Here is a 23,702-nt window from a genome sequence, read left to right on the forward strand (position 1 = left end):
GAGCCGCTACACTACGGAGGCTAATGGGATTTCTTGGTAAAACTATAGGGATAATGGCCGATTTGCCGAAATGTTGAACTATCCCTTTAACAAGGCCAAAAATATACCACACAGTTGAAAAAGAAATGTACATGTTTGATCTGAAAACCTCTTAAATGACCTGTGTTGACCACAGGCTCATATCTACAGCAAATAGACTGTCCTTCCATAAAAAAGGACGCCATCGCTCATTTTGTACAAGTGACCTATAATGACCCAGAGTTAAAGTATATTTTATTGTTGAGATGCATCTAGTGGTGGTGTCACACAACATCAGTCCTTTCAGCAAATGCCCCAAAATGACATTTTTATGAGTGATGTAATTAGCGGAGGCCACAGTGATTTTGATAGGAGCAGACAGGAAGGGGTCAGGTAATGTTCCATAGCAACAGAGACCATCTGGGAAACAGGTGATGGATGGGTCATCAATGTGCTGGACTGTGACTGTGACCTGTCTGTTTCTAACTAACAGTCATCGAGATTGTTCTGCAGCCTTAGACACCCCAGCTTTTACACTTCCAGGGTTTAAAATAATATTTTGATGTCCCTAGGAGGAGGTTTCTGGACAAACATACTAGATCATTGTATAAATTGATTGGGCATTGTCATCAAGAGCACTGCATGCCCTTATTTCATGGCTTTCATGATGAGAGGAAACAGAACAGTGTACATGTGCACTGCCATGTGGTTACATATTGATGCACCTGGTGGGAAATATGGCCCTTATTTAAACACTGTCTCTTTAAAGCAGAAGTAAGTGATATATTTGTGTTAATATAAGTCTTAAATAGTTATATCTTCCGACAGCAATCACTTACATAGAGTGTTTGGACCGAAACACGGGTCTGTCAGTCACTCTGCTCTGCTCTGAGCCGAGGAGAAAACATTTATCGTATCCTACAGTTTTTATCCAATGAGGAGAGAGAACGGCATGCAGGGCTGTGTGTGCAGCCAAGGAACGCCGTGAATGTGGTGACGTTGCGACGAGGACTGTTATGGTGCGTTCAAGGAAACTCGTATTTTTCCGACCGTGAAGTGGTACCAGTTCAATCTGGTACGAGTTCACAGGTCGGAAGTTACGAGTGGCCGTTATAGTGACTTTCACAGGTAAAACAGGTCGGAAAAACACGAGTGGGTTGCCTGAAACGCTACAAAGTCGTAAGTTGTGACTTGAAGCTGTAATTTACGATTTCAAAAGCCTGCCTGGAACGCAGCATTAGCTAAAACGACCGGACCACTTACTTCTGCTTTAAGTATCTGTATTTATAAAATAGGCCTTAAAGGGATAGTTCACCCAAAATTGGAATTTCACTCATTATCTACTCCCCCTCATGTGGACTAAGGGCTGGGAGAAGTTTCAGAGTCCTCCGTGGCTTCTCTGAGTTACAGAGGGTCTCGGCGTAGCAGTGCATGTCCATATAACGGTTGCAAATGGATACCAACTGTCTTCGTAACAAAAAGACACACCAAAAAACATCCAAATACCTCCATGCTGCTCGTATGTAATGTCCGTCTTGTATTGAAGCCCCGAAATCTGGATGGAAACTACTGTAGCACTAGCTGCTACAATCCGGCACGTTTACATGTTTTTATATGTCCATTAATGTGCATTGTCCCACCCAAATAAACCAAAAAAAAAAAAAAAAAAAGCGAAATTGTCACGAAAAAAATTAAATAAGTCTATTTTTCAAGCTTGTTTGTAGCAGAAGGCAGGATATTATTATAGGGTTCCAGCCACCAGAGGCTCCATGGACAGGCTACAGTTCAGATCTATTGGCTTGTGCTTTATTTTCTAGTATTAAAAGCTGCATATTTAAAAAAAAATCTAGTCTAAATGCATTGCAATGCATTGTCTATGTAAAAAATGTACATTTATTTATGTATGTAACCGTGCAGTGAACATCAAGACCCACCGTCTTACAGTAAATGAGCCTCAGTGTAAAATTGTGTTCCATCCCCAGAAGGTCAAGAAAAAGTTGTGTTTGTTGGCTTGTGTCTGCGCGCGTGTATGTGTGTGTTTCTCTGGAACTGCTGGTGTATGCAAGCCTGGCGGGTGAAATTAGTAGAGAATCAAGCATTTCATCATGCTCGCTGGACTTGAATCCATGTGTGAAATCCAGTGAGCCAGGCCAAGCGTGGCTCCATATGCTGCCGCGCTCGATGACTGAACCGGTGTCAATCAGATCACCTTCAGCTGCACCGTGGCCACCCCCAACAGGATGTTTATACAGTACACCATCCACCACCACGCCATTTCTGTTCTTTATCATCTCACAGGTCATTGTTGTTGATTTGTATGCATGCGTGTGTGCGGAGTCATAAATGATTGTGTGTTTGTGTAAGTGCCTGCTCATGCGTCGCCACGCCATTTATCATTCTTTTTTTCCGGGGCTTCGGAGCTTCTGGCTTTCAGCTCTAGCTTCTCCCATCTCTGATGCTGACTTGACATCTCGGTGGTGGACTGGCTGCTGATGCCATGCGAGCAGCAGCAGGGGTCAGGGGTGATGTGAGGCTTCTGCCTGAAGGTGTGACACCTGCACCGGACCCGCAGGGTTACAGAAAAGAGCGGCGGTTTTCGTGTCTGAGGCTCCCGCGGGTCCTCGGTTTACCTCTGATCATGTGTGATCGGAGCTAAAACCACAGTTCTCTGTGTGTGTGTGTGTGTGTGTGTGAGTGTGTGTATGTGCGGGCTTCATCTCCAGCAGACACCACTCTCCCTTGACAAAAATGTAGTGCTGCTGTTCATCCTCTTTCCTCCCCTCCATGACTCACAACCTATAATCAGATTGAACCACTTGTAAGTGAATTAGCCAACACTCAGGAAAGAAATCAAATTACTCTGGATGAAATGGTTCTTTTATTGTGAGAATGCACAGGAAGTACTTAGTATATGTGCGAGGCACACACACCTGGGTTACCGTCGTATGTGTCACCTCACCACCCACCTGCCATCTACCACACAGCATTAAAGGGGGCGTGTTATGGAAATATCACTTTTTGAAGGCTTTTTAAAGAGTAACTAAACCCCTCAGTTTTGGCTGACTTGCTCTAAGCTGGAAATTCAAAAAATGCCTTGTTTTGGGCGGGGCTCCAGGAGAAGTTAGATTCGACTCTCAGCAGCCTAGCAGTCATTAGCCGCAGGCAGCAGTCGGTGCTGATTGGTCGGGGAGCTGGTGGCTCGTGACGAAAGCTGCCTCCAAAACGTCATCTGCCTCCATCTCAGCCAATAGAAAAATGTGATTGTAATAGCCGTGTTTCAACCCATAGAGAGGGCAGTCACTCTGACATTTTTACTACAAAATACACCAAATTGAAATATTATGACTAAACTGTCAAGAGTTGGACCAGAATCAATCGACAACACTACCTTATACCCAAATATATTTGTTTTCAGCAGAAAAAAGTGGTTTAGGGGTTTAGTTGCTCTTTAACATATACAGTATTTGGCTGTTTGTCTTGTCTTCCAGCCCCTGAAATGTGAGAATTGACAAAAATATATGTAATTTCCAGGTTTCCTAGGTCAAAGAGAAACTATGCAGGCTTTTTCCAGTGGCTATGCTACATTTTTGTATCATAGCCACAGTAATTGTGATAGTTAACTACATGACTTTTGACTTGTTACAAGTGAGAACGCTCTCAGGTTGGAGGCTCTCTGCCTTCATCGTTTGTTTATGACAGTTAAGACAACACAAATACACACGTCGTAACATTGTATGTGTTATATAACCTTATCCACCTCTTCATGTGTTGATTTTTCACCAGCTTGGTTGTAAACAAATGCACATGGCCAGGAGGAGGGTTAGCAAAACAGCAGAAAAGTGACCAGACTAGCATAGTTCTTATTTAAAATCCATGTGGTTTTAAGATCTGTTCCCTCAGTTGTCTGGCAATGATGTTACTAGTTTTCACATTTGCATAACCCCACCCCTACCTGGTGCCAGTAGAAGGGGCGGGGAAAAAAGGGGTTCATTTGCATTTAAAGGGACAGACACTGAAAGCAGCCGTTGTGAACAGGGCTGTTTAGAGAGGATGAAAAGAGCTGTGATGTTTGATCCTTGGAGGATTTTGACCAAAGCATGTCACAGACATGTCTTTAAGACACCTGGGAACTATTTGAATTTATGGAAAGGGGGATAATATGTCTCCTTTAATGTTCATACTACAACCATACTGTCAGTTCAAAAATGTACCCAAACTTTATTGATGCAAATAATCAACAGTACATGTCCTCATCTCAGCTAATTACAGCTCCATTTGTATGCGCGCATTTAAAAGTGGTATATACAGTAATATGTGGGAGCCTGGCTCATTATTATGAAAACAACCTGGGAGTCCAAACCCTGTGATGCAGCCTGAGCCTTTACATGAATACTTATGATGACCTGCTTCTAATTGAGGGTTTATATTTAGCAGCATCCAGCATGAGCTCTGCAGGAGGCAGCGTTGCAGCCTTGTACCAACCGTCTACCTTTGATGGTGTGTTGGCAGCACAGACGTTGTGGTGCCGCAAGAGCTTCAACTTGAAGGACAGTTGTTTTATGTGCTTCTGTCCCCCTGTGGTACAAAGAGACACATGAGGAACGATACTGAAAAGTGGCCTGGTGACACCTTCATTTGGCTAATTTGTCAAGTTTCTGCCTTCACTTTTTTATAGTTGGTGATAATGTGGATGTATTAATTAAAATGCATACATTATTGAGACATAGTGGGCCCAACTAAGATCCTACTGGACTTAAAGGGGACATATTATGGAAATATCACTTTTTGAAAGCCCTTTAACATATATTTGTGTGTTTGTCTTGCCTTCTGGCCTCCAAAATGTGAGAATTGACAAAACATGTGTAATTTCCAGGCTCCCTAGATTGAAATCCATGTGGTTTTAGGAACTTTTCCCTCAGTTGTCTTCCAGTGATGTAACTATTCAAATTTGCATAACCCCACCCCTACCTGGTACCAGTAGAAGGGGCGGGGCAAGCAGTGGTTCATTTGCATTTAAAGGGACAGACACTGAAAGCAGCCGTTCTGAACAGGGCTGTTTAGAGAGGATGAAAAGAGCTGTGATGTTTGATCCTTGGGGGATTTTGACCAAAGCATGTCACAGACATGTCTTTAAGACACCTGGGAACTATTTTAATTTGTGGAAAGGGGGCATCATATGTCTCCTTTAATTATGAGAAATGAAGCCTCCCCTAAGGAAGCCGGAAGTCAGAAAATTTCAGTCCAAGTGAATAACAGTGAATAACATTTCATCATGGCCTCTGTTAGTGGGTGGATATATTAGGCAGCAAGTGAACATGTTCCCCTTTAAAATTGATGTGTCAGTTGTGTAAGGATCTGATCCAGTTCTCCAAGGACGACTGGGTCTCTGTTCCCGGTCTACAGTGGTCAGGATCTATCAGAAGTGTCCAGGGAAGGAACAGTGTTGAAGTGGCCACAGGCTCATTGATACATGTGGAGAGAGAAGGCTGGCCTGTGTGCTCCCATCCAACAGACTGATTGAAAGCTGTCAGAACACACAGTGCAGCGCAGTTTGTTGTGTATTTGGCAGCTAAAGGTACCAACACTATATTAGGTAGGTGCTCGTGATGTAATGGCTGATCTAGTAGAGGAAGCTTCATCCTATATCTAGTGTTACCTACTGAAAAATACCCTGGTGAACCTAATAGATTCAGATACGGATTCATCAGACTCCTCCAACAGGCCAGCGGCTGGAATACTGTGACACAGCTGAGTAATAGAAGAAAGATTCTGACTCTGGTGGCTCCAGGAAGCAGCAACTGTGGCACTGGTATCTTAGAATAACCTTTTTCATTGTTAGGCAGGTGGAAATCCAAAGTTTGGAGATTCATAGGTTCATAATCTGTTCTCATCTAAGCTTGGTTTCATTAAAGAGCAAGAGCACAGTCCCTGCTGTGACTTCTAACTTCTTTTTTATTAAAAATATTAGACAGAGGTGAATTGGTTAAAAAAACACCTACAGACTTTTTGACTTGGGATATTCTGACACTATAATACCAAACTGTTTAAAGGTAATTAACTGGTCTCATATCAGTGATGTACACAGTTACACAACGAGGTTATGCCAAGTCCGTGACATGTGAGAGGACCCTGCTGTAGCCAGCCAGAGAAATGGGATTTTGAATATTTGCATAAACTGCAATCTGCCGTTTCCTCGGTAACCTGGGATTGTTGGGTGAGGATGCAGAGAGAGAGGGAGAGAGAGAGAGAGAGGATTTGTGGAGAGGGGGCAGTCCTGAAGGGGTTCCACCGAGGTAAAGAGGAGAGAGAAGTTTTACCCTAATTGGGTGATGAGTTTTGGTGGAACTATGAGAAGCGTGTTTCCTCTCTCCCCCCGTGTGTCTCCGGGACGCGGCCGTCCCCTGCGCTCCTGTGGAGTCGCACTGCAGAAAGTAGGAAACTGTGGAATAATGAATCACAACCAGTGTGACGCGCACAACAGCACAGAAGCTGGTGTGTACTCTTTTTCTCTCTGCAACAGCTTGGCGCTGGTGCGGCTGTGGATCCTCGGTGTGTGTGTGTGTGTGTGTGAGAGAGAGCATGGTTTTGGATGAACACACACCTGCCACCTTCAGGGACTTAATCAGCTTACAAAACAGTTGTTGTGAAAGGTAGGAATTAATACCAGGCTTTAATATTCATTCTGCCTTGTAGACATGTTTTCTTGTTTAACTGTATCTACTGGAAATGAAACTGACCAACAAGACATGAGAGAGTGAACGTTTTATTCATTTATTTGCTTTATTTTTTTATTTTTATTTTTGGAGAGGCTTATATACTTTAATTAGAAGAGGACACCTACTAATTAAAGTGGTGAAAATATCAGATGCACAGGCAGAAGGGGAAAAAAACACACACTAATGTTTGTGTGTGGTGGTTACAATACATGTGCCAATTCATAAGCTTCAGCCAGATTAGTCATCTTCCATTAAATGTGTGACTGATCGCCATCTACTGTAATTGCTTGCTCGGGGTGCGCGCGGTTCGGGTGGTGCCTGTGTGTCAGTCTATTTATTTAACTGAATGTGTCAGTTTTCATCAGAAGTCATATGCATGTGTTGATACTGTCTTAAAGAGGGACTATTATCCTCATTTCAGACTCTGGTGGTGACTCACGGTGGAGCCTTGGACTCTTTATTGCACTTGTTACCTAGTTGTTTTTGTGACACATATTTGATTTAGCCTCTCAATCATAAGGTGTATGGTGAATATTTTCTATCAACGGCCATGTTAATAGTTGGATGTGTGGGAAAGCAGCAAAAATGCAGACTGGAGTGGAAGGAAGCAGAGGGAACAGGTGGGATATGGTTTCTACTAATTAGTGAGATTTAGCTGTAATATTATAGGCTGTATGTACATAATAAAGTTTGTATGTATACCACTTATCAAATGTCTATTACAACAAGCCTTCCTAAAAAACATGAAATGAAATGGTGAAATAAAACTTAATAAGACCAAGATGTGGAAAAAAAAAATAGTAAAATAAATGTCAGCTGCAGAAAATGTATCTGAACTCAAAAAGGCCAGTTGGATCAAGTTTGTCTTTTTTCACGCCTAAATGTGCGAGAAAAGTGAAACAGCAGCTGATTGTTCCCAATAAATTAAACACTCACCTTTTAATTATAAGATATGAGACCTTTTAGCAGAAAAAGACAAGTGTGGCCACAGGCGGTGAGACCAGCACTTTGACAGAATGATATAAACTCCAAAGAAGTTGAAATGAAACGACTGTACAGCTAACAACAAGTTGTGACCCTGTCTCTTAAGTACCATGTAGGAAACAGTCATAATAGTAATAACGGTACAGTTGGTAAGCATAATGGTGAAGCAGTATAGCACGAGCACTGCTGATTTGAACATATTTCAATTGAATACCAGGATCCACTGATTGGTCTGAGGCTGAAAGGACCAGTCACCCTTTGCCAAGTCCAGTCCTCCACGGTTGCTGTTGCTAGGTTGGCCGAACAATGGTCATGGTCATTCGAAAACACTGAAAACATTGAAAATTAGGCAGATTTAAATAGCTTGTAAGGAAAATTTGAATTAACTTATCTATCAGAAAAATGGTGTCCATGATAGAAGGCAGGCGTGGCTAAAGCATTTGGGAAAAGTGGTGACAAATCATTGTTTTGGTCGCTTACAATAGCTAGCTAGCTAATGGCGCTAGCTAGCTAACGTTAGATACTAGCTAAGGCTTAAAGGTGTACAGAAATGGCCATTTGTCCTGTTTGTCGCGCCAAGTTGTCACGAGCTGCAACACGAGTTTACCCGAGTAAGGAGAACCAATTTGATTGGTCGTTATCGAGCGGGATATTCAAAGCTTGGGGCGAGCCCAAGCTCGGTGTGCGTGTCTCAGACGTTTGATTGACGGCTGACGGATCCAATATCAGTGGCTGGTGAGTCGTGAGCAGGCTGACATATAATCTATGCGCCTGCATTATCCAATGCGAAAAAAAAATGCTACACTTACATCCCGGATTTAATCAAAAATAGAATTTTGCACAAAGTTTGGGCTACATCGTCTGAAAGTTATTACACTAATTTTATGACCCAGAGTGGGCTCAAATTCAATTTTCTTTTCTGTACACCTTTAAATCTCCGCTGATCTCCCGTTTCTCCTCGTGAAACTTCGGTAACGTTGTGTTACACCTCTTAACCATACTGAAAAATTAAAAAAGTAGTTTTTGCCGAAAAAACTGCTGTCTACCTAGCTCGTTGAATACAGTTTCATCCCAGGCTTGTCCAACCCTAGAACGTTGCGCAACTCGTGACACGGGGAGAAGTGCTCTGATTGGTGGATCAGCAGACCAATCACAAGGCCAGCAAAGGGTGAATTGGTGAGATCAGTGGTGCTTGATGCTGCTGTTCCTCCCAGACTGTCAGATCACCTGTCTGAAGTTTGAGGGGATCTTATGTCATATGGCTCTTCTCTTCTCACAATCTTTTTTCTTTTTTTGGGGGCCAATATTTTGCTCCCCTCCACCCGCCCTATAACATGTTGAGCTTGACATCTCATCCCAGGTTGCTCACCCACTCTTTAAAAATGTCTTCCATCCTAATTGCCACATCAGAGGCGAACCCCTAGCTGTGAGGGGGTGCAGAGCATGACATTCTAAACGCTGTGGGCAGAAATGTCAGGACCATCATTAAACGGACCTGCTCGGGGCTGGAGCAGATAGGCTTTTTGGTTTTTTGGGGTGGTTGTGGAACCGGTGAAGTGATTATAGCATGCTATGCAAACTTCTGTGCTTCACTAGGTCCTCTCCCTTGGAAAAAAAAAGAAAAAGAAAGCTTCCTTTTCCCTGTCAGCGGTGTCAGCTATTTTGGTCTACATGCAGCCTGGTTGTTACTGAGCAGTTTTAGATGCTCCAACCTCCATCAGCTGTCAGATCAACACAGAGTTGTTCTCAGCACCCCTCTCTCGCCTGCTCCTCATCATCATCCGACGATTACTGCAAAGTCATAACACGGTGGGACCGATTGGCTCTTATCAGCCCTCCTCTCGTGAATCATCAATTGCCAACAAGCACAGCAGAAGCGTGATAATGTCAAGCTGTCTCAAGGACACAAATACCATGAAAGAGCCTCTTTTGAAGCAAAAAAAAAAAAAAAACGCAGACTGGCTGATGTAAAAGACGGCTCGATCGTTTATGTCGATAAGCGAGTGATCTCATTTGCTCACATTGTTGCGAGCATATTGCATCAAGTTGGAAGAGGCCATCAGAATAAGACGACAAGATGAACAGCACACGCCGGACGGCCATCTCTCCCCTTTTTTTATCTGCTCTGTGCTTGATTTCCATTTCACCGCCTCAGCTCGACATGGAGCTTTTTCTTCAGGATGCTGTTTAACTTCTCAGCGTGGAAGTGGGAAGTCCGGGGGGGGGGGGGCTTGTCTGATTGGCTCAGTAATTGACAGCCAGGTGTACATGTGAGAGCTGGTCCCAGCAGCACTCCAAATGGACACGCTGCATCTGAATGCCCCGGAGGCATTTCTCACTTTTTCCTGACTAAATAGCTCTCCTCGCTGACGGCTCACTTCCTCGCCGCAAGGCAGATGCAACCTAACCGCGGGTCAAGTCTCATTTTAAGGACAATTAGGCACACAGACTTCCATTCCATCACATCACCAAAGTACATCGCGACCTTGTGTCTACCTGCCATTCAACCACCTGTCCAAGTTATGAAGGAAAAAGCTCCTGGCAAATAAAAAAAAACACACCATGTATTCATGGATTGATGCCACTGGAAAAAAAAAAAGAGAGAAACAAAACAGAATGTGTGTAGTGAGCGGAACATGTTACTCACCACATTTTTTTTTTCAAATTAAGATTGGAAAAATAAATGTTTTTGAAAGAGACAGAGAAATTGATGTGGTAAGTGTATCTCCCATAAACGGGGGAGCTTTACGCCATTTCCAATTTGGCCGTCTGCAGGAAGATAATGATGTTTCACACCAGCGCCCTTTACTGTGGCTTTTGCTGAGACTGTGGAAATGGCATGGTGAAATTCTATTTTTTTGTGTTGGCAATTATTACCAGTGGCCGTGTGGAAATTCCCCCACTCTTCAATTGTCAGAGAATAAGGGGAGAAGAGGAATAACAGCGTAGGTGCGAGTGGTCATTTTACAACCCCTGGCAAAAAGGATGGAATCAGCACTCTTGGAAGGTGTTCATTTAGTTGTTTAATTTTGTAGAAAAAGGGCCAATCACAGACATGCCACAAAACAATTTTTATTCCAAATGCCAACCTTAAGAAATACAAAAAAAAAAGCAAGAAAGAAAATTGTTGTAGTCAGTCACATTTTTCTTTTTAGATCAAGTAGAGGAAAAAATGTGGAATCACTCAATTCTGAGGAAAATATATCACACTGGTAGCATCAAGATAGAAAAAAACGTATGTTAACAGAAAATTCACAAGAAAACAAATGGGTGGAAACTGGAGTCAACGTATGTGATTAACTTTCTTAAAGCCAGAAGGTTGGCACTTGGAAAAAAAAAAATTTGGTAACACTTTCTATGAAGGTCTAGTTTATAATGCATTAGGAGCACATGCATAAGACGTTATAATGCATTTATAATGCTTCATACATGTCATTATAATGGTGTATAATCATATATAATAACTTATACCAAGGTTTATAAAGTATTACAAGTGTCGACATAATGTATTATAAATTAAGCACTTATAATGTTTTATACCTGCATATAAAGTGACAACAGTGTTTGAATGAAGAATCTGAAGTCCTGGGTCACATAACATATTATAACCATCCATACTCTAGCCAGTAGTAAAGACACACATAGAACTGCTCAACATAGAACAGATACTAAATGCTCGGTTACGGAAAGGGCGTAATGCCTTATAAATATCAATAATATGTTATAGGATGACTTTAAGAGCTTTTAGTAAAGTGACAACACTGTATAAAGTTATTACCAATTGTATGACATTATAACATAATTATAATCACTTAGGAGCAGTATTTTGGTGGCTGTAAGTAAAGTGTAAGTCAACCATAATGATGTTTAAAGCAACTCTTTATTTTGCAGAAACAAAATGGTTTGTTGACCTATGGAGAGAATATAGGTCAATAAAAAAACAAGTCTCTTACCAAACCAAAATCAGACAAAATGCATATTACTTTGTTCATCTTTAAAAAATACTTTTACAGCTCTACAAGTTTTAAATACAAAATAAAACAGGTAGGCAGAGGCACAACATTTTGGTACTCTTATCAGCTGATGTACCTCATTTTTCAACAGTTACGAATTGCATATTTACGAATGTCATGCAGGAGCCGGCCAATGATATGAAATCTATGATTCCTGCCCAACCAATATTCCCACTCAATCACTTTTAAATGTTCTTGCAAAAGTTTTGTGGTACGGTTTCCACGGTGCCTCCACACTTCAACCTTGAACGTCTGCCACGCACGTTCCAAATGCTGAGTGTGGGCTCCAGTGTTTGGGTCAACAAAATGCCTTTTATGGCATACTGTGTGATGGTCAAATCCCATATCTCCAAGTGCCCGCTGGTAAGCTCGCCATTCATCAGAGACAATCTGTGAGCCTCCTCTCACATGGTGTATTATGGTTGGCAGGAGATCTTCTCTCGAACGGCCTCTCACCACCTTCAGTATGGGTCTTCTTGATGTTTGCCCAACTTCAAGTAAGCCCAAAACCCACTTTTTTGTGCGGCGCCAGGCAGGTCCAAAGCGTCCTCTGTTATACTGCAAAACCAAATATTTTCAGATGGAGTAAAAAAGCTTTCTTGGAAGCCACTTTTCAAAACAGCTCATTACTTTTTTTTAATTCACACTGCAAAAAACAAACAACAAATGGATAATTTACAAAAGAAATAACTTGTACACACTACTTACTTTCCTCTTGTGAGAGAATTTGCTTTCATCTAACATCACAAAGCAATGACGTCCACCAATCTTCAATTTCCCCTGGTGTCTCAGTTTGTCAATGGCTGTAATGCAGACCTTGAGAGATGGAAGTTCAATATTAGAGCTTGTTCAACAAAATATATTCTACTGCTTTAAAATAAATAAACATTTTACTCTGTCACACGTACATGTCAAATGTAAGTTGTGATCTCCAATTATGCACTATTCCTGTTTAAGAAATAATGTTGGGTAGCAAACAAGAGGAGACTCAAACAGGGGCAATGGTTGGCAACTTGTTTTTCTGACACCACTTGAATGCAGCACACATATTATATATAGAGGCAAAGTTATGACCTCAAAAACCTATGCACTATAGCTTAAAATCCCTTTCATATCACTGATACAACACCTTTCTCAAAGTGGAAGCCATCTTCGTCAAAGTGCGACTGCTGCTGGCAATGCCATCCTCCATCATATCCATCTGTCTCAGCCTCAATCCCTGAGAATACCTTTGACAGAAATGGTTGATCTTAGTAAAATTATACATTAAAACATAAATCATGTACAGGCAATCAGAAGTCTATGAATAATTTGGACCTCAGCATTTATGGTATTAAAATGGGTAATGTTAGCAAAAAACACCAACCGATAGATGAACTCCAAATGGCTTCGGAGAGGCCTGCGAGAGTTGAAGAAGATCGATCCACTTCTGACAGATCTCCTCTTCTGGTGATGGCCTTTTCTGCCACAAGACCTAATGGTTGAGTAAGAAAAATAATGTTAATAATTATTAATTGTAACTGATAATTACAAAATATTACATCTGTGCCTACAGCAGGGTGGGGATATACCCATACAAGATGTCATTCATTACATATGCGTTATGGATAAGGGTATGTGCTACATGAATAAACAATTAATAATATCCTAGGAAGAAACAGCAGAGCGCTCCTCAAGTTGTCACCTGAGTGGGCTGCAGGTGAGCCGGCACGACAGTGCCTCCTTCATTCTTTTTTTTTTTTTTTTTTACTAGCCCCCCATCCCGGTCAGACCATAGACTGTAAAAAGAATGGACGTAGCGTCCGTGACGTCACCCATTGGTTTGGGGGAGTCTGTTTTGTGCCGCTACTACGGAGGTTTGAGCCGCGCCATGTTGGATTCTACTTGCCATATTTGGAGCGGTGCGGCCGTTGGCTGGCCGAGGGCCCGCCCACTGGCCTCGTAGCAGCGGTCGCCGGACCTGTCACTCAACGGTTCTGCGCCCTAATTGGCCAGAACTTTAAACCTAATAACAGTAAAACGGTAGAGTTTAAAAACCTTTTGCAGGTGGAGCAGATCATGCAACGCTTTAGGATTCCTCTTCTTTGCATCCATACAACTGTTTTTCTCCGGCTGCGTATCGTGTCCTCTTGTCGTATTAATCGACGAATTTCACCACTCAATAAATTTGCCATGTTGGCATCCTTCACCTCACCTGACCTGACCTGACCTGAAGAGCGGGCAACGACGATCTCCCATGGATCCATGCGATCTCCCGCTTGCGTCCAAAATTGCCTTCTGGGAATGGTGCGTTCACGCAAGCCAGAACGCTGGGAAAAGGGAATTCCGAGTTGTTAAAAATAAATTGAATGGTTCCCCTTGTTTAGTTTAAAGTCTTAAATTCTGCTGTCTTTTCAGAAACACTTTTTGTTGACATTTCAACGTACATTTCATTTGTAATTATACATTATAATGGTTGCTTAGTTTATCTTACACTATGATTACAGCAATATGTGGAGGTTAATTGCTATTGTATTGACTAAATTAGTTAGCCTGTGTTGGCAGCCGGGTGACATTAGCTGAGAGGTTTTGCAAGTGAACTGAAATCATCAAGCAATTGAATTTATTTACAGCGTGAACGGAATTTATTGATTGTCAGAAGCCAGAATTTCCAAGTTCTGATTACTCCTGAACGTCGCACAGGGGATCACGAAGACGACAGAGGAAAGACGCACTTGACTGCAGGTTTGAAAAGAAAGGCGGTGGACGGTTACGGTCTGCAAAAGGCAACGAAACCAAACTCTAAGGTAATATTTTCCAACACAGACTGTAAAACATGAACAAAATGCATATAGTTATTTTGAGGTGTTTTGGCCTAAGTTTTGTCGGCCAAGCTTAAACGTTAGCATCCAGGCCACATAGGTAAGCTAACGTTAATCCAGCCAACATGTGGAAAAAGTTCGTGCATAGTGTTAATGTGGGAGCGTTTTGCTGTAAAGTTTGAATCAAATACAAACTAACAATAGCCAAAGAATAATACTTAAAACTCTAACCCTCGGTTGATTATGTTTTACGAATAGCCATGTACACGAGAAGGGGAGCTGTGAATCCTCCGCCACCAAAAGACAACAGGGCTTCCACTCCTGCTGTGGAGGAAGAGAAAATGGGTATGTTTTGCCATTTTAGGTTGTTTCTTTTTCTGTATTGTATTGTATTGTCCAAAAATCATCTTTAAACATGGGCTTTGTTCATAATATTAATATTAGCGTGTAAGTTAGAGCTGAAACTTTCATATTCAAACCATTTAACACATTTGAAAATTTAAAGTTAAGGTTAGATGATGCCTGGTTGAGTCATATCCAGCATAGGCCTAAAAAGGTTATAAATTGTGTTTCAAACTTGGCATAGCATCCCTGTCATAGCTATTAGCTAAAATAATTTCATTTAATATTTACAAAAATAATTTCTTGTTTTCTTTTTTTTGTGATCCTTGCTAATGTGTTGTGTGCAGCTCCTACAATCAAGCATGAGCTGGCTATGATCAAACTTCAGCTGGAGGCAGAGAGAGAGCGCGAGAGACTCCGAGAAGAAACCATAGAAATGCTGAAGTCAGATAAAGACTACCTTCAGCGTGAACTGACCAGCAAGGCTGACTTAATGAGGGAACTAGTCAAATCTGGGAACAGATCGATGGAGCCATCATCTAGTTCAGGTGATCAATTATATGCCAGTGTTGCTCCTGGGTTATTACATGAATTTTCACACATTTGAATTTTGACATCCACCATCTTGGATTGTTCTACAATGTTTGTTATAACTAGAAACACAATAAGAAGAAAAAAATATGAATTAATGTTTTACAACTGTGTCTTTGTGTGTGTTTGATTTATTGCAGCAGAGTCTTCCAAGAGTCAGGTGAAAAGAGTTTTCATCTCTGATGAAGAATCTGAAGTTGCTTCGACCTTAGCCATCGACTCGGCATTGTCTGATTCGTCCTTGGAAGATGACTCCAAGAAGAAGAAAAAGCTGAAGAAGAGATCCCCAAAGTTGAGTGGAACCCCCAAACCAGAAACCAGTCGTGTTCGAGGTAAGATTGTTTTATACATCAGTAATGAGTGAAATTGACTGTTTTAACTGTGTTTTTTTTTAAACTGCTTGCATAAAAAACCATTAAATATAAACCATGAACTAATAATAATGAATAAAAAGGTAGAACAGACTGTATTTTACCAAAAAGTGAATTATTTTTGACAGTATGTCATCAACTCTAAGACTTTTTGTGGTCCTCAAGAGATAGCCAGTTCACAAACAAAATTAAAATACTTTACTGATTTCAGAGGGGAAATTGTGTAATGTTAGCCTACTGTGCTCTCATAAAATGATAGAGCAGGCAAAAATAGAACAAAAGATGTTATGTATATATACAACATTATGTACTCTCCTTTCATATACTGCACATACCAGTTAACGCATTCTCTTTACAATGACAGATGAACTTTTTTTTTCTTTCAGTGAAAAACTGCAGAGACATCCTTAAAAGGTACAAGGCAGTGCTGAAGAGCTACAGTGAGGGGGGGTCCATGAAATCTGCCTTTGAAGAAGTCGGTGTTGACCGCAACACAATCGCCAGAACAGCGGTCATCGCAGAGCTCAGCCTTGCAGCCCCTGAAGCTTTCAGAGCTCTAGGCCAGTGGAATGAGAAGTTTGAAAAGCTCTCCACCTTTGTGGATAGATGCCGCGCGGCTATTACAGCTGAGATTAAAGAGTGCATAAGCGAAATGAAAGAGAATGGTACTTTGCTACCCATTGCACATTAAATGTGCAAAAAAGCTACTCTGTTCCAAGTTTTAATTTGTTATGTTATAAATTGCATTCTTTAGTCTCTCAGGTGCAAGAATTTAAATTTGTGAGCTATGCTTTTTTTTTCTTTTTTACAGATTTCAATTGTATTGATATGTACAGAATATGCACATGCACCTTTTCTTTATATTTTGTTTTGAAATCTGCCTTTGAAGAAGTTGGTGTTGACCGCAACACAATCGCCAGAACGGCGGTCATCGCAGAGCTCAGCCTTTGTATTGATATGTACAGAATAACATGCACCTTTTCTTTATATTTTGTTTTTGCAAAATAAAGAGTTGCTTTAAACATCATTATGGTTGACTTACACTTTACTTACAGCCACCAAAATACTGCTCCTAAGTGATTATAATTGTGTTATAATGTCATACAATTGGTAATAACTTTATACAGTGTTGTCACTTTACTAAAAGCTCTTAAAGTCATCCTATAACATATTATTGATATTTATAAGGCATTACGCCCTTTCCGTAACCGAGCATTTAGTATCTGTTCTATGTTGAGCAGTTCTATGTGTGTCTTTACTACTGGCTAGAGTATGGATGGTTATAATATGTTATGTGACCCAGGACTTCAGATTCTTCATTCAAACACTGTTGTCACTTTATATGCAGGTATAAAACATTATAAGTGCTTAATTTATAATACATTATGTCGACACTTGTAATACTTTATAAACCTTGGTATAAGTTCTTATACATGATTATACACCATTATAATGACATGTATAAAGCATTATAAATGCATTATAATGTCTTATGCATGTGCTCCTAATGCATTATAAACTAGACCTTCATAGAAAGTGTTACCAAAAATTTCTACAAAATGAAACAACTAAATGAACACTCTCCAAGAGTGGTGATTCCACAACCTTTGCCAGGGGTTGTACCTTGAAGCGCTCGCGGCTGTGTAATTTTAAAGGTTCCATATTGTGTAAAGGCAGATGCTCATATCTGTTTTGATTTTGAAATCAGCTCCGTATTAAAACTCCTGGAGCTGCAGAGAGAAAATGTAAAATGACTTTTGGTTCCTAAAACCATGAAAACATATTTTCTTCTTCTTGTGGATCCACACTTGTCATATAAAAGGGAAAGGGGGACATTGATTGTAAATATCTGTATAATGAGTTTAAATGGGGGCCTATTATGCTCATTAATATGATATTGGACCCCAGTGGGGCACTATTGAAAGTTGCGATCAATAAAAAAAACTCCATACTTATCGCATACAAGCTCATATTATTATTGTACAGTTTGATATGACGTCAACCTCCTACCAAAAGTCTGCAAATTCCACTGGACACTGAGGCCAGAGCCAGGCAGCCAGTTGCCCAATACGGATCTTCTCCTCAACCTGTGACATGTCAAAGTGAGACTTTAGAAAAAAACTCTCCAAACTGGAGCGTTTGCAGCGGTTCAGAGCTCCTGAAACTGCACAACACACGGCCACCTCATGATATGGCATTTCCACGTCCTCTAGAACAAGTATCCAACATGTTAAAGGCCTCATGCTGTGCACTTTCCTCTGGGTTTATTTACCTGCTGATATCCCTAACAAGATGTATCATTGGTTTTGAGTACCTGTGATCTGCTAATATCGTTTATATTGCCCCTTTCTGTTGCCTCTTTCTGGAGCTCTAGCAGGCACAGGTCATTTGGCCAATCAGAAGAGAGAATGAGAATCTCTCCTCTGATTGGCTGACTGTTTTTGAGTGGCGTGTGGTCGGGCCAATCACAGGCAAGTAACTGAAACCTAAGCTGCATTCATAAAAAAAAACAAAAAAAAACAACTGGTCGCGGTGGGCGGAGTTACCTTGTGTGTGTCGTCACACAAAGGAGAAAGTGCTATCTGCTCGTCTTAAAGAGACAGTTCCTACAAATGGGAGGTGTGCGTTTCCCCGTTTATGACCAGTTTGATGCATTCAAGTCTGAAAAGCTGGAAATGTATAATAGGTCCCCTTTGAATCAATTTGTGCCTTGGATAAAAACTAATATAAACATTTGATACAGACTGGCCCAGAATGTAGTGAATAAAACCAACACAGAAGACTTAATGAAATTAGAATTAGAACACACACTTACCCTAGCCTTCATATCAGCCCCCACCAAAGACAAACAATATTCTCACTATCCAGTCAAGTAGGTAACATATAAATACATAAGCAGTACTGGGGCTGGTTCTAACATAGACGGCTCAGTGTCCAGTGGCCCTGATCCAGACTGAAGGTATGGTGACATCCCATCCAATTCTAGGGCAGCAGATGGGCAGTGGTTTCTATTAGAACTGGTTTATGACAAAATTGTGCCATTTAGGAGTTCTGTGATTTTTCACCATTTCAGCTGAGAGACTCCACTCTGTGCTCTTTGTGTTGGTCTGAAGTGGCCTGTGCTCTACTGCTGTGCACCCATCAGGGTTCGTTGGCAATCAAATTTGGTCCAACAGCTTCCACACAGCGCTGGGGAAGCTGGTTCACTGCATTTTGAGTCTTCAACATAGTTTTTATGTGGTTTTATGTCGACATTTGGTGTCTCAAATCCTCTTCATTGATTGCTGAGGATCATGTGCTGTTAAATACTGCACTTTAAAGCAAACTGTTTTCAATTAAAGGATTTAACAAATGTTAAATTAAGTAGGAACCTTTGATTGTATTGTTTGACCTTGAGGATACACATAAGGGATTTTGTAGCTCAACCATAAATATGCTGAATAATGAACAGCTGTTTACAAATAATCTTGTGGAAAGTATATTTCATTATCATTAACAGAAGCCAATTAAGAGCATCTTTTGACATTAGATCATCTCAGAGCCAAGTTTCAAAAAGCACCCCACTCCTTTCTCTTGTTTTTTGTCTTACCACTGCGTGCAGGAGTGGCAGTACTGTCTGTGACAACAAATACTTACTAATGTGTTTGCATAGAAGGATGTGATACGGAGGCTGCTGACTTGTGACACAGTAAAACAAGAGGAATCAAACAGAGTGCTGGCTTTCAAGGTAAAATCCAGCCTAATACTGAGTCTGCCATGCGTATCAGGTCAGTGATGCTTAGCCGCTAAGCAGCTGAAATCTAATAAGCATTCTCTTAAAGATAAAACAAAGGGCAGTGAACCAGCCACTGGCAGTTCTGGGAGCTAATCAACATATTCATATTAAAAGAGGATCAGCTTTATGGTTATTAGATTAGCAACAATGTGAAGGGAGAGAACATTACAAGCCCAAAAACATTCAGGGAGTTTAGGAATGATTGACGAATATTAAAGTGGCTTAATGTATTATAGCTTGTAGGAGTGTACGCCGTAGCAACAACACCAGCTGTGTTTGTTACTGTGGTCAAATGTCTGAGGAGGGGGATGTTTAATACGGCATCAGAACCTTCTTCTAACACCTTTACATTAAACTCTTGACCCGTGTTGCGTGGAGCTGAAGCTGTGTTGGAGGACGGTCCTGTGTCTAGGGGTGACACACCAGCAGGTGGAAGGTCACATGGTGAGATGGGAATGAGCAAAAATAGCTGGAAAACAACTGACAGCAATATATGTTCTGTGTCTACTGCCCTACCTTTATATACACTCCTTACTGTTTCTCATTTGTGTGGCGGCCTGGGAAAACCCGTCGGAAGTCGCTGACGTTCTATTGTGGTGTGTCCAAATGTCCAAAATAGGTGGAAAAGTACTATTTCCACGATTTTGATATTTAGTGTGATTCTGGTACTTTGAACTCCCTACTACATAGTGGTGAATAAATATTTTAAGAAAACAAAACGGAAAGTACTTATTTTTATGTTTTTGTGGCGAGTAAAGCGTTTCATTTTCAGCTGAGACACAACACAACTGAGCTGCTGCAGCAGAAGTTCAATGTTATTGTAGAGGTAACATTCAAGGACCCTCGGAAAGCAGAGAATCCTGCGATTCAGATGCTTTTTACAGCTGATCTTTATCATAAACGGTTCAGAAGTTATAATATGTTGTTGATGTTTTGTAAAACATGTGCAAGTGCCGATGATACGTTCGGTTTAGCGCCGATGCTACAGATGTTACTGGTTCAAATTTGCGGGGTTTTTCCTGCACTGCAGGATCGCGTGATCGCGTGACTTTTCACCACAACTGTTTTCCTCTAGGTGGCAGCACCGTACTAAATACTGCTCAGACGTTTTGGGGACAATGCTGACAGCCTGATAGCCGCGATTAGGAGTGGCGCTGTTCATGATACAGAATACAAGAGGATGAAAGGAGAACTAGCTGCAGACAGTAAATAATATAGTAGCCTAGTTTTTCAATGACAAAATGTAACGACGGCAGCTACAGTAGACTATAGCCCACGTCTCACTCTCTTTTTTCGGTCATCTGTCTCGTCATCTCCAAAATGTGTTTTTAAAATGAGCCAACTACAGTACTGTGCAGTAGTGCCGCAGATTTCTCACTCCGCACCTTGTTTGAGAGTGCAGCTGGATGATTTCTTGTGAATGAACGGGTCTGTGTCACTTTGGGGCTGGGCGATAAAACATAGGATAAATAACTTTCCCTCGATAGAAGACGCGGCCGATACAAAGTGACACCGTCAGCCATGCATAATTAATTGATCTGTTGTTTGGCCACTGTTTGAAAATAACCCGAATTATGAGCAAATAATCTGATCCAGAGCAGCAGTCATAATCAGACTTCTTCTAAATAAACCTTAACATTCAATAACTGGGTCAGGTCGGACCATGGGGTTATTTTTTCTCTTCTTCTTCACAGGAGAAAATGAGGTGCCGCTCACGGACGCGTTGATGTTTTGTGATTTATCTGCTGCCTTGACTCTGCCCTTTATACATGTGCGTTCAGATTAACAATAAGACAAGCCATGGTTGAGTTTATTGAGTTTTAGCTGCTCAATCTCATTGTTTCAAAGAAAAGGGATTGATTTTTATAACGAAATGAAACAAAAACAATATTATATTGATACATTGTTGTAAAAAAAATCCAAAAGAAACGAAAATGAACTAAAGAAAATAACTTTCACACACACACATTAAAACAGTGCGATTGGTTGAAAGCTGATAATTAGCCATGTGCTTATAAGCTGATTGGCCGAAACCAAGAACAAAGCCGCGTGAATGGCCAATCGCCATGTGTTAACGGCCGACATGTAAATCAGCTGTTTCGATGGGCGTTATATGAATAGAGATGTTAATGTGGTACTTTGCACATAGGCTGTATACTTTCTGTAACTGGAAGAAAAACAGCCAGCTGGAAGAATGTGTTGCCTAAATCTTTTACTGTGTGGGAGATCTCCACCAACGTACTGTAGCCGGGGAGAAAGCAACCGTTCTGCTGCGGGGGGAGGGAGGGGGGCTGTCGGGGTGGAGGTGCTGAAATGGAGAGCTGTCCCCCACAAGGTGCTAAAGTGAGGGAGAGGAGTGGAGACGCCGGTTGATTTGAGCGATTTAAGCAAAGCAAAGCCTGGGCTTTTATTTGGTTTTATTATATGCTTGTGGTTTTTCTCTATTTTTGCCTGTTTTCACTCTGCACCTGCCCTAATGTGTGTCTCCCTTGTCTCTAGTAAATGAATATTTCCCACAATAAAATGAGTCTTTAGAACAAAGAACTGATTTTTTTCTCTAGCTTTATAGAGCTTTATAGGCTATAATAACCTTGCTTACTGCTTTTTGAATCACTTGACAAAATAAGATGCCTCGAGCAAACTTGGATATGAAAACATTTTATTGAAGAAAAAACACACACACATTGTAGCATCAAGTTTCATTTCAAGTCCTTTCTGTCCATGCCTGGAAACTCCGTTCTCAGTGACTGCACTCTAGCTTTATTTAAAATATACAGCAGCTTTATATTAGGCTACAGTCACCAGCAGGCACACAAACAGCATCCCCAGGACAGGATATCGATTACGGTCACATGCCAGTCGCTCCTCCCTTCAGTTCTATAACTTTCTCAATGACACTGTCCAGATGATCGATGTACTTATTACAGACGCTGATGGTCAGCTTCTCCATCCAAAATGTCTGGATCGCTGCTTCCAACTCCTCCCTGTTAGTTGGTTTCGCCTCAGAGCGGATGTAGTGCTTCATCGAAGCCCAGACCAGCTCTATCGGGTTTAGATCTGGTGACCTAAACAGAAGAATATGATAGATTAGCACTTATTTCCTGCTATTAATTTATCCCAATTATAAATGCATCATTATTAATGCAGGTAATCACGCCAAATTTATGACTAACTTACTCTGCTGGTGTTGGCACCCAGTTGATTCCCTCTGTCTTCATACAGGCTCTGACACTGATTGCAGTGTGTTTGGGATCATTGTCTGGTGGAGGGAAAATAAAGAAAACATTAGATTTCACCAACTAAATCATCATTACATTGCCTTTATTGTAGCCTAAGAATGTTAAGGATGGTTTTAAAAAAGTGTTAAGATGATACCTTGGAAGAATCGATGTGTGCGCATCGGATACTGCTCTCTGAGGTATGGACCAGCAACTTTTCGGATGATTTCCTCTTGGTAAAAGTGTCGGTCCATAATGCCTGTGGGTGACATAACGGGCTTAATTTCAACATTTTTTATTCTTCATTTTTTTATTTTTTTTATTTTAACTCTGTTTCAGACTAAATTGTTAGGTAGGTCTATATATATTCAAACTACGTTTTTTCCCCACTCACCGTCGAAAATGAGAAGCGGGCAAGGGCCACAGCGTGAAATTCCACCCCAGACATGAAGCTTGAGGGGGTGTTTAGCTTTAGGCTTTGGCGTCCCTGCAAAGTTGCTCCTCCTCCAGCACTTCAAGGCAAAACGCTCAAGGGCCACAGTCGACTCGTCGGTGAAGAGGACATCGTCGAATTTCTCCCCAGCAGCTTTCCATTTCTCAGCCTGGAGTAGACGTGCTTCTTTGTTTTTGTCCCTCGTCATAGGAACAAATCTGCAGAATATGTAGAAATTAGGCTTAAGCGAGCAGTTCATTACTAATAAATGTAACATAATTTCAAATTTCAATGCAAGATGCAAAAGAGCCTAATGTTTTACCTTGACTTCCCATAGTTCCAGCCAAGCTGATGCAACGCCTTCCGCACCGACCATAAACTGATGTTTATGTTGTGGTCACGCAAAAGAATCTCTTTCAATTTTCTTGCAGGTAACTCGT

At 41.2% G+C, this 23,702-nt stretch overlaps 1 protein-coding gene across 2 annotated transcripts in view; it reads left to right on the plus strand.

Moving 5' to 3' along the window:
- Positions 1-23,702, plus strand: part of trappc9 (trafficking protein particle complex subunit 9) — a 319,927-nt gene that overhangs the window by 126,018 nt on the left and 170,207 nt on the right. The gene's annotated exons all lie outside the window — the stretch shown is intronic.

This window comes from Trachurus trachurus, assembly GCF_905171665.1.
Source record: "Trachurus trachurus genome assembly, chromosome: 11".
Taxonomy (NCBI): domain Eukaryota; kingdom Metazoa; phylum Chordata; class Actinopteri; order Carangiformes; family Carangidae; genus Trachurus; species Trachurus trachurus.